The sequence below is a fragment of the Sorghum bicolor genome, chromosome 6, assembly GCF_000003195.3.
Source record: "Sorghum bicolor cultivar BTx623 chromosome 6, Sorghum_bicolor_NCBIv3, whole genome shotgun sequence".
NCBI classification, from domain to species: domain Eukaryota; kingdom Viridiplantae; phylum Streptophyta; class Magnoliopsida; order Poales; family Poaceae; genus Sorghum; species Sorghum bicolor.
In genome coordinates this window covers 44,734,456-44,745,983 of record NC_012875.2, presented here as the reverse complement: position 1 = coordinate 44,745,983, position 11,528 = coordinate 44,734,456, and the positions used below count along the sequence as shown (strand labels likewise).

At 41.5% G+C, this 11,528-nt stretch overlaps 1 long non-coding RNA gene across 1 annotated transcript; it reads right to left on the bottom strand.

Annotated features, from left to right (window-relative positions):
• LOC8073991 lies at nucleotides 719-3,308 on the bottom strand. The gene is made up of 3 exons (XR_002453760.1): nucleotides 3,125-3,308; nucleotides 1,236-1,365; nucleotides 719-1,162 (listed from the first exon to the last, which is right to left on the bottom strand). It is a non-coding gene; the product is annotated as an uncharacterized LOC8073991 (long non-coding RNA).

Below are 11,528 nucleotides of genomic sequence, written 5' to 3'. Positions count from 1 at the left end.
ACAGTGCCGGACTAGGCTTAAAAGGCATGAGCTAGCTTTCTCGGAAAAGGGAACAGGGAGATTGTTTAGAAAGCTTGACATGATGACAGCCATAAAGTAAGGAGTGAGAGTGTCAAGGTTAGTGAACGGTTGTGATGCATGGGCAGTAGTGTAGTGCAATGCAAGGTGCAGTGGAGTGATGCTAGTGCCCCTCGTCGCCTGGCCAAGGCCCACTGGCCGGGTGGCTAGGCTAAGGAGAGAAACGAGTCTGGCACACCAGAAAGAAAAGGAGGCTGGGCAATGGATTGAAAAACGCTGGGCTGGACTTTTTTTTTTGAGCAAAATGCTGGGCTGGACTGAGAGGGGGAAAGGATACGTGCTGGACTGCTGGGGTCGATCTGGTGGATGGCTCGTGGGGAGGGGAAAGGGAACTGGGATGATAAAGAGAAAAAGAATAGGGCTGGTGAGGTGTTGGCTACGCCAGAATCGACTTGATAGTTGGTTGAAGAAGAAACCTTTTTATTTTTGGCGAAATAGCCATTTTCGTCCTTAAACTATCACCTGCGGCTCAATTTAGTCCCTCAACTTTCAAAACGCCCAATTTAGTCCCTAAACAATCGATTTTCAGGTCAATCTCTTCCATCGTTCAGGAAGTCATGCCAAAAGTCATCACTGCCCCTCACCCATCCTTTACGAGCTGCCCAGTCTTTACGGCGTCACTGTCCACCGTTTCCTCCTCATTTTGCCTCTCCTTATCTCAAGTCTCACAATAGATGTCTAACAAATTCCTGACAATGTCTGTCATATATGTCTCATGTTTTGACATAACAAAGACAAGTGTTTACATACTAATGATTGGGTGATACAAAGGCATTAATATCATTTGCTTGAAACTATTTTTTTTCTTTGCATGCATCAAACGTGTTCATGTTTTTTTCTGAGAAGAGCTGCTCTGCCTTGCTGTTGCTCCACGTCCAAGTGATGAGGACTGGATGTTTGCTGATGCACGCCTGCCTTGCACATTGATTGTTGCCTTTGCAAATGAGCCAGCAGTCCCAGCATTGGTCTCAATGACAACAGAAGCACTCCCTCTAGTAGATGCCTTCACAGAGGCTTGAGCGCTTGAGTTCGCAGATGCTTGAGCATTCTCTCCAAAAGATATCAGTCTTCTCTTTTGGCCAGACTACAAATAGCAAAGCTAAATTAGACAAACCATGCAGTTTACTTAGGCTGTACATGTTGTCAGTATTACTAACCTGTATAAATGATGAACCCTCAGGCATCGTATTTTCGTTTTGTTTGCTTCGACTGTGCAGGTTCAATTGCCAGAGGGGTACTCTGACTTGCATTGGTGGCGGGATGATTAGACGACCCAGCATGTTCTTGCTGCTATGCAATACAGACCAAGTTAGGAAAACAAGGAATAAATATAGTACAGTAAGGAGAAATAGTATATCTAGTAAACACCATTTTCATGGAGCATGTCCTCGAGTTGTGACCATAATTTCCACAGCGACGACATCTAATTTTAGTACCAACTTTTGATGACTTCGTTCTAGATTTCACTGGTTCTGAAGGGTCTTTTCTCCTATTTTTCTTTGGTCGGCCTGGCATCTTTTTTACCCTAGGAGGCAATGGTTTGGGGTTAGGAGACACAGGCCAAGCTGACTCATGTTCCACTGGTTGTAGTACATGTTTGTACGTCTTCTTGTATGTCTCAAGTGAGAAGCACTCATTTATGTAATTATTAGGCTCTTGTGCCATTTTTAATAGGGCAGCACAAGCATGTTGGCATGGAATCCCAGAGATTTGCCAGTACCTACAGGAGCATGTTTTGCATGTCAAGTCTACTGTGAACCTCCATTTTTTGTCTCTCACTTCAAACCCAGCATCACCATTCCACAACACATGACAGTACTGTGTCCTATGCCTAATCTTGTTAAATTTCCTGATAATGTTAGGACACACTGCAATTGTCCACCTCTCACTGTTACTCCTATTTTCTTGGATTCTTCTAGTCACTAGAATCCTGATGTCCTCCAACAAAGTAGTAATAGGCTTGAACCTTGATTCTGTAATCCAACTATTGAATGATTCACTCATGTTGTTGTCAACTGATTCACAATTTGATCCAAGTCTAAACCAAGCTCGAGACCAATGAATAGGATTTGTTTTCTGTAAATCTTGCCATCCCCGAGGAGTTTTTGCAGCAAGTTTACTCTTGTAATGCTTAAACAACTGCTCATTAGGTGCCTTTGCAATCTTCCAAAACCTCTTTTGGTACTCTTGCAGCCTATGGAACACCATCACTATCCTCATCGTATGATGCATCTCCATCTGAATCAAAGTATGGAACACCATCTACACTGTTAGGATCAGCGCAGTGTATGACATCCACCTGAATTGGGTTGTCCAATGGAATATCTCCTCTCTTCTTTACTTTCGACATAAAGTCATTGTATTTAGTTCTTATATCTCCCTAACTTCATCATCTTCATCAGTGGTGAAACCTGTTGCATCACATCCATTCTCTGATTCAGATTTAGATTCTGATTCTTCTCCTTCTTCTTCACTCAAACCATCCTGACAATGTGTTGGACCTTCCAGACGCAACATGTTAGCATCTTGAACAGTTTGTTCATTGACAACAGGTTCTACATGATCCAACTCCATAATATTCTCATCTCGAAATAGGGCAAATACATCCTCATCTGCATACCGTGTTTCAGTTTCTTCATTCCTACCAATGGCAACATTAATTGGTTCGGTGTATATATCCACAGCACTACCTGCTCCTAGCTCATTAATCATGTCCAAACATGACTTGTCATCTACAAGTAACTTCATTCCACTATTCAAATCTAGGAAAAGTTGTGTGATCCAATAGGTGGTCTTCAAGTTCAGGGATAGATATCTTATCCTTCTCTATGTGAGACACCCCAGAAACCCCATTGCAATACAACATCTTGGACGCATCAAGAACAAATTTCCCATTAAAATGAAATCGAACTTCCAGTACCTCAAATTCAGACATTGTTTTGCAGCCCTATAGATCCACTATATGGTCAATTCAAACATTCTACCAGGAAAACAAATGGTGAACAAATTAAATCGCAAAACCAGCTAGGTGCCACTTTCATCTTACCGTGGAGCTCATCCACTCTGTCCACGCCGTGGTCACGTATGAGCAGGTGTCTGCCTCCACCAGCAGAAGAGGCGTGCCTCACCCCTTCCCACGCTGCGCCGTCCCACACAGCTCTCCTCCCCAAGAAACCCTAAGCTAGCTATGCAGCCACCATAAGGAACAAGATTGGGAGAGGGGAAATGAGAACGAGAGGGGAAACGGTGGACCGAGACGCCGGGAACCAGGTCGACCCCATAAAGGATGGAGGGAGGGGCACTAATGACTTTTGGCATGACTTTCTGGACACGTGGCGATTAGTTAACAGTGATAGACGAGATTGACCAAAAATCAATTGTTCAGGGACTAAACCGGACGTTTTGAAAGTTGAGGGACCAAATTGAGCCCCAGACGATAGTTTAAGGACGAAGATGGCTATTTCGCCTTTATTTTTCATTTAAGTAGAGGTTTTTATGGTAGAAAATTAAAGATAGCTCCAAATAAAATAAGGTAAAAGCCAAGGCGCACACACATGTGCATAAAAACTATATGAGATGCACAAGATTAGTTTATAATCTATCCTTTGACAAGGAAGAGGGTGAAGGGTCAAGATGGCGGACTAGAGGGGGGGTGAATAGTCCTTTCTAAAACTTAACGCACCGGCTAACCGAAATAAGTGCGGAATTAAAACTATCGGTCTAGCCAAGACTACACCCCTCTATCTAAGTTCTCTAGCACCTTGTAAAAGATCCTAAACAAGCAAACAAGGTGCTACCTTAGCAAGAGCTCACTTAACCAATTCTAGAAGCAAGGTCACACAAACCTATGCCACTAGTACTTTGCAAACCGGGGAGCTCCTACACAACTAGTAAGCAAAAGCACAAAGCTCCTAAGCTCACTAGCAATGCTCAATAACAAGGCAACCAATGCCAAATTAGAGAGCGTAAAATACTTAGCTACACAAACTAAGCAATGTGACTAACAAGGTTACACAAACCAAATTAGTCACGCAAGGAGAACTACTTCTAGCCACACAAGCAAGAAGGTAACTAGCAAGCTACACAAGCTAACTAATTACAAGAGCAACTACACAAGCACAAGTATATGAATGTAAGAACAAGCTTGTGTTAGGGACTTGCAAACCAACGGGAAGAACAAAGTTGACACGATGATTTTCTCCCGAGGTTCACTTGGTTGCCATCAAGCTATGTCCCCGTTGAGACAAGCTCCAAGGTTGCCGCCGGTCCTCTTGCTAGTGGTGACCCGCAAGTCACGCTCTCCCACATGGAGTGCTTACCACAAGCTCTAGCACTTGACCCGGTCGGACCACTTGTCGCTCTTCACATCTCGCTCAACTAGAGTTGCTCTTCACGATCCCCGCAGGGTGAGCACCGTACCCCTCACAATCTCTTCTCTGGAGCACCGCACAATCTCCTTGCGTGCTTCGACGGAGTCACAAGCCACCAAGCCATCTAGGAGGTGGCAACCTCCAAGAGTAACAAGCACCACCGGCTTGCAACACGAACACCTAGTGCCACTCTATGCAATCTCTCAATGCAACGCACTAGAATAACTCACTCGCTATTGATTCACACTCTTGCAAGCACAAGTGAGTTAGGGGCTTTCCTAGCACTCCCCAAGCATGGACACTAAGTCCCAAGGGTGCTCAGCACCAGCCAAGGCCGGCCACCACTTCTATTTATAGCCCCAAGGGCTAAACTAGCCGTTGCCCCTTCACTGGGCAAAACACGTGGGCACCGGACGCTCACAGGGAGCCACCGGACGCTCAACTCCCAGCGTCCGGTGCTCAGGCGTCGGCCACGTGTTATTAGCCGTTTGAAGTCGACCGTTGCCGCCAACGGCTACCACCAAGTGTTCACCACCTTGTGCAAGTGTGTTAGATTTTTCACAAACTTTTTCCCAAAGGAGTTAGCCTCTCAACTTTCCACGCCACTCGATCCTAACACGTATGCAAAGTTAGATCGCTCAAGTGGTACTAGATGACCGATATGCAAACAAGTTTGCCCCTCTTGATAGTACGGCCATCTATCCTAAATCCGGTCATAAACTTCTCTACACACCTATGACCGGTGAAATAGAAAAGCCCTAGGTTATACCTTTGCCTTGCGCTTTCCATTCCATCTCCTCCAATGTTGATGCAACACATGCACCAACCAATCACCAAATGATATGATCCACTTCATATCATCACGTGACCGTATTGGTTCATCGATCTTGACCTCACTTGCTCTTCACCGTTGCCTCGGTCCATCGGCGCCAAGTCTTGCTCAAGCTTCATTGTCACACGCGGTCCCTCGCTTCAAAGCCTCCGACTTGCCCTTCACTCTTGCAACCGGTCCATCAAGCCAAGCCTCATCTTGATCTCCTCCACCTTGGTCACATGACTCCATGTCATGTCTCATATGCAATGAGTTCCTCCATCACCACTTAATCACCTGTGAACTAATCTCCTGTGTATCTCACATAAATACTATTAGTCCACCTAAGTTGTCACTCAATTACCAAAACCAAACAAGGACCTTTCAAACTCCCCCTTTTTGGTAATTGATGACAACTCTACAAAGATATGGAAATTAAGCTTTTTCAAGCTAGCACTTCACACAAGTGTAAATTGCTAACTTGTTTTGGATTTTATGCTACTTATCCAACATTTAAGCTCTATGTCAAGATTTGGATAAGCACCATAAAACCCTACTAAGTGCTAAGGTGTATAGAATAAACCTTTGTAGCTCGATACCAAAATCGATAGCATTTGAAGAATTCAATGTACACCATCCTTAGCACCATGTGTAGCTAGACAACAAAAACGCTAGAAACCCCATGAGATCAACATTATAAGCAAGGGTCTAGTCTTTACTTGAAGAACACAAGTCTAGCTACCAACCTATGTATGCTAGTTATCAAATCATCAATCAAGTTCTATAACTATCATACACCACACAAGCATGCATATTGAATTTAAAAACTTATGCAATGCAAGCAAGCACATGAATATGCACATATCAAATGGAAACAATCAATGTTCATGAGCTTGCTCCCCCTACTTGTGTGCTTTACTTTTGTCCAAGAATTTTGATCCATCATCTTTTCTTTTAATGTTGCTCCCTTGTCCATGTCCATCTTTGATCTCTCCCCCTTGAAACATATCTTTTGTTGTCCAACTTATCCCATGATTATATCTTTGTTCCAACTTCTCCCCCTTTGTCACCAATTTCCATAAAAGGTATGTGATACCAATTAAATCACTTCATACCAATTGAAAAAGTGTGAATCTCATTGTGACAAAGGATTGCATTGGGATAGATGGTTGAGGCTTGAATCTTGCATTTTTGATGGACATCACCATATGTGTTGGAATGACATTATTTGAATTGCTCTTGAGATACCACATAGGATCTTTGACCTTGATACCATTTGGTGGGGCACTCCCCCTATGTCATAGCATGGGTCATTCACTTGTCAATCTTGTTGGTGAGGGAACTTTTCTTTGCTTGATGATCACTTAAAGTTGAGGATCACTTGTGGAACCACCTTCTTGTATGATAGATACCATATGTATAAATGTGATATCATTTGAAATATCTTGTCCGATATCATATGGAAATCTTCTACCAATTAAGGTCTTCTAATATGGAACCACTTGTTTGCTTTCTTGAACATTTGCTATCAAGAGTACCAATTGTAGGATATCCAATTGAAGGAACATTTGAGTCTAGATATCCATTTGCATTGTTGTCTTGTTCTTGTACTTTAATCATCATGAGCTTCTAAATGTTGACTTGAACTAAGTTGATTTGCTAAAGCTTCTAAGTCCAGTTTGAACCAATGACAAGCTTTTTCACACCTCAAATTAAGGGTTATCTTGCCAATGTTGGTACTTATCACTTGTTAGCAATCCAAAATAGATCAAGTACTTGCGTTCACTAGCTCATGAACAAACTCATATACGTACCACTAGATCAACTAATCATTCAAGCAATAGTGGTAGGCTATGAATTGAAAAACTTTTCATTTGTCATGCATGATCCTATGAAGCATGTACTATATGCACTAACCACATACTAGTGAGGGATGAAATGATCATGCACATTACAATGATACCTTTGCTATCTTGGAGTAGAGGATAGTCAATAAGATTCCAATTTAGCTCCAAATAGCAATGTGAAGTCCAATTAATAAGCTTGGTGAAGACTAATTATAAATCCCAATTGATAGATCAAATCTTCACCCATATGAATTGAGAACCACTTATGATCAAGTGCACTATCTTGTTGTGGTTGACTTGCTTCTTCTTTTGACCATTGCTTGTATGAGAGAACTACTAAGAATATCACTTGAAATAGCATGACTAGCTCTCTTTTGGGTTGTTGCTTGCTTTCTTGATCAATCCTTTTGATTGCTTCAACTAAGCATCTCAAATGTCCTTTAGATCATCACTTCCATGTTAGCCTTCCAAGCACCACACTTGGTTTACCCACTCCTCGGGCGGCACGCCCCTCACATAGGGAGAAGTGACCTCTCTCTAAAGAACCATCCTTGATACTTACTTGAATTACTTTGATTGATTGAATCAAGTGATGGACTTAATATGATGAGTAACCATGAATCCTTCTTTAAGTCCTTTTCTTTCTACTTGTTTAAGTCCTTTGCTTTCTACCAAATGATTTCCAATAGTTACTAGAACTTAAACTTCATCTTCATCTTGAGTTTGATCTTGATGTTCAATTTGAGTACTAAATGTGTACACCAAGTACATTCCATAATCAAATGCCCTTGTACTCAATACTCATCATGCTTCTAGATCAATTCAAAACCAAACTTAGGTGCCTCAAACACTTTTAATCATGTTTTCAACTTGAGGACCTTTCAATTGAAGTGACTATAGATCAATCCAATAATTGTTACTTTTCTGGCAGATTCTGTACCCTTTAAAGAAATATCTATATCTCATAATGTACAGATCCAAATACCATGAAATTTGGTGGAGATGTGATTTACTATGTCATCTAGCATCTATAGAAATTTTAGCTTCATTTGACTTCTAGATTGCTACCAGATTTCAATTCTTCCACCACTGTACATGCTGAAAACTGCTGCACTATAGCTGATGAGATCCACTCCAAAACTAGAGTTTCCCTTATCCAATCTTCATGAAATTTCTACAGAATCTTATATGATAAGTGTACAGCATGCATACCAAATTTCAAGTCATTCCAATAAGGTTTGGTCATTCAAACTTATACTTGATCACTGCTAGCTCAGATTTTCAATATTTAGACAGATTTCAAGCAATTGAGCTATGCTTGTTCAATTTGAATCAAACTTGAAATCAACTTGATTGAATACTTTCACAAGACATATATCCATTCAATCCACTTACTAAATGTTATCTTATGAACTTATCCAACTCAAATCAATCCAAACTTGATTACTAAGCATTTAATCCATTCAAACATCTTATAGCAAGCAACATTGCATATATATCCAATTCAATCAACTCATATGCTCCCAAATGAATGTGATCAACAGAGATATACATTGGTTAGCTCATGATCATCTAATTTGCAAGCTTCAACTCATGTATTTGCAAGCCATCAAATAATCCAATAAATCACCAGAACTTGAATATTTGCACTTGGATGTTGTAGCACATTTGGACTTCACTATCTTGTCATGGCATTGGGTTTGGATGTGCACTAGGCTTCAATACTTAACTCAATCATATGATGAATAATATAAGATCAATTGAATCAAGTCTCCAATGCCGATGGTACCTACACACAATCATCCACTTTTTGATGGTACCCAAACTAGTTTGGGTCCTCTCAAGTTAGGTGCAACATACTTAGGCATAGCCTTAGTATGAGTAGCGGGATGTTTTGCAATAGCAACCATAGAGGCACCATTACCATCCTTTCTAAGCATATTATGGTTATCAATTGAAATGGGCTTAGAATTATTACCTAGGGTACATGAATAAGCAATGTGTCCCCTTTCCCGGCACAAGTAGCAACTTCTCTTTGATTGAGCCTTTTCTTCCTTGCTCATGTGTTGCTTCTCACTGCCTTGCCTCTTGAGAGTTGCTTGAGCCTTCTTCTCAAGCTTGGTAGGACACCTCGAGGCAAAGTGTCCATCATTCTTGCACTCAAAACACTTGATGTGAGCATAAGCTTTCTTGTTGTCTTGATTCTTGCTCATCATCTTGGCATCTTGGATTTGCATTGGATGCCTTGCTCTTCCACCCCTTCTTGTTTTCTTCTTCTTCATCATCAAGTCACCGTGATGGTTGAACTTGACTTGAGATTGGGGCTTCTTTTCTTGCTCAACTTGTGGCTTAGGTTGAGGCTTTACTTGTTGCTTCACCAATTGCTTGGTTGGGCACATTGAGGTGAGATGACCCCAAGTGCGACACTTGAAGCACTTAACATGCTTTAGCCTCTCTTCTTCTTTCATCTTCTTGAGCTTCTCTTTGTTTGGGCAACCATTTGCAAGATGTCTCACTTCATGGCACCGATAGCACATAAAATGAGAAAGCTTTCTCTTTTCTTGCTTTCTTTTGCCCTTTGTCATCTTCTCCTTGAAGCCAAGGCCACACTTGTCACCATAGTTTCTTTGAGTCTTCAATATATGCTCAAAGGTGACTTTTAAGTAGTAGCACCTCTCCAACTTGTTGCTCAAATTCTTCACTTGTTCATTGAGCTCATTGTTCTCCTTCAAAAGGTTAGTCTCACAAGACATAGAAGTAGAACAAGCATCTATATGTGAAGAACATGGCATAGATAATAAATCATCACAAGAGGTGGATACATGCTTCTTGCCTACATCACAAGGGTTAGTAATACCATGTGATTGATCATTTGACCCAAATGATGAGCTCTCACTAGTTTTAATTTCTTCATTAGAAATCTTCTTAGTGAGAAAAGCATGATCTTTTACCAAGTTATCATGAGTAACACAAAGTTCCTCATGAACCAATGTTAGCTCCTCATGTGAACAAGTAGTAACATAAAGTAGATGCTTTTGTTGTTCACATGTGGTCTTTAGAAATGAGTTTTCATTTTTCAATTTACTTGTTTTTGCCATCACATTTCTTAAAGCTTTGGTGAGTCTACATACAAGCTCAAAATTTGGATCATCACAATCAACAATCACACCTCCAATAGATACCTTGCCGTCACCGTGAGACATGGAGGAATGTGATGAAGTGGATGAGCTTGTAGAAGCATCACTCTCATAGCCATCATCTTCATCCTCACTTGACCATGAGGTGGAGCAATCCTCCACTACCACCGTGTTGTGGTCATGCTCAACATCCTCACGTGCATCCACCTTTTTCACATCATCTTCTTTGGTGATCGCCCCATATTTCTCATTGAGATAACTCCAAATCTCATGAGCGGACTTCATATCCATGATCTCACCAAATATGTTATCTTTCATGGATGAATAGAAAATGTTAGTAGCTTGGTAGTCGAGATGTAGACATTTCTCTTATGCTTGAGTTAGATTCTCTTCATCCAACACATGAGAAAGGCCTACATCTACCATCCACCACATTTGAGGAGAAATAAACTTAAAATTGCATGTCATCCAATTTCTCCACTGTGCAAAGTGTGTGCCATAAAAAATGTGTGGACACTCAACATCTAGCCCATAAGCCGCCATCCTCTCGGGTCGGTAAAGACCACAAATGAGAGACCTGGCTCTGATACCACTTGAATGGTCGAGATGGCAGACTAGAGGGGGGATGAATAGTCCTTTCTAAAACTTAACGCACCGGCTAACCGAAATAAGTGCGGAACTAAAACTATCGGTCTAGCCAAGACTACACCCCTCTATCTAAGTTCTCTAGCACCTTGTAAAAGATCCTAAACAAGCAAATAAGGTGCTACCTTAGCAAGAGCTCACTTAACCAATTCTAGAAGCAAGGTCACACAAACCTATACCACTAGTACTTTGCAAACCGGGGAGCTCCTACACAACTAGTAAGCAAAAGCACAAAGCTCCTAAGCTCACTAGCAATGCTCAATAACAAGGCAACCAATGCCAAATTAGAGAGCGCAAAATACTTAGCTACACAAACTAAGCAATGTGACTAACAAGGTTACACAAACCAAATTAGTCACGCAAGGGGAACTACTTCTAGCCACACAAGCAAGAAGGTAACTAGCAAGCTACACAAGCTAACTAATTACAAGAGCAACTATACAAGCACAAGTATATGAATGTAAGAACTAGCTTGTGTTACGGACTTGCAAACCAACGGGAAGAACAAAGTTGACACGATGATTTTCTCCCGAGGTTCACTTGGTTGCCATCAAGCTACGTCCCCGTTGAGACAAGCTCCAAGGTTGCCGCCAGTCCTCTTGCTAGTGGAGACCCGCAAGTCAAGCTCTCCCACGTGGAG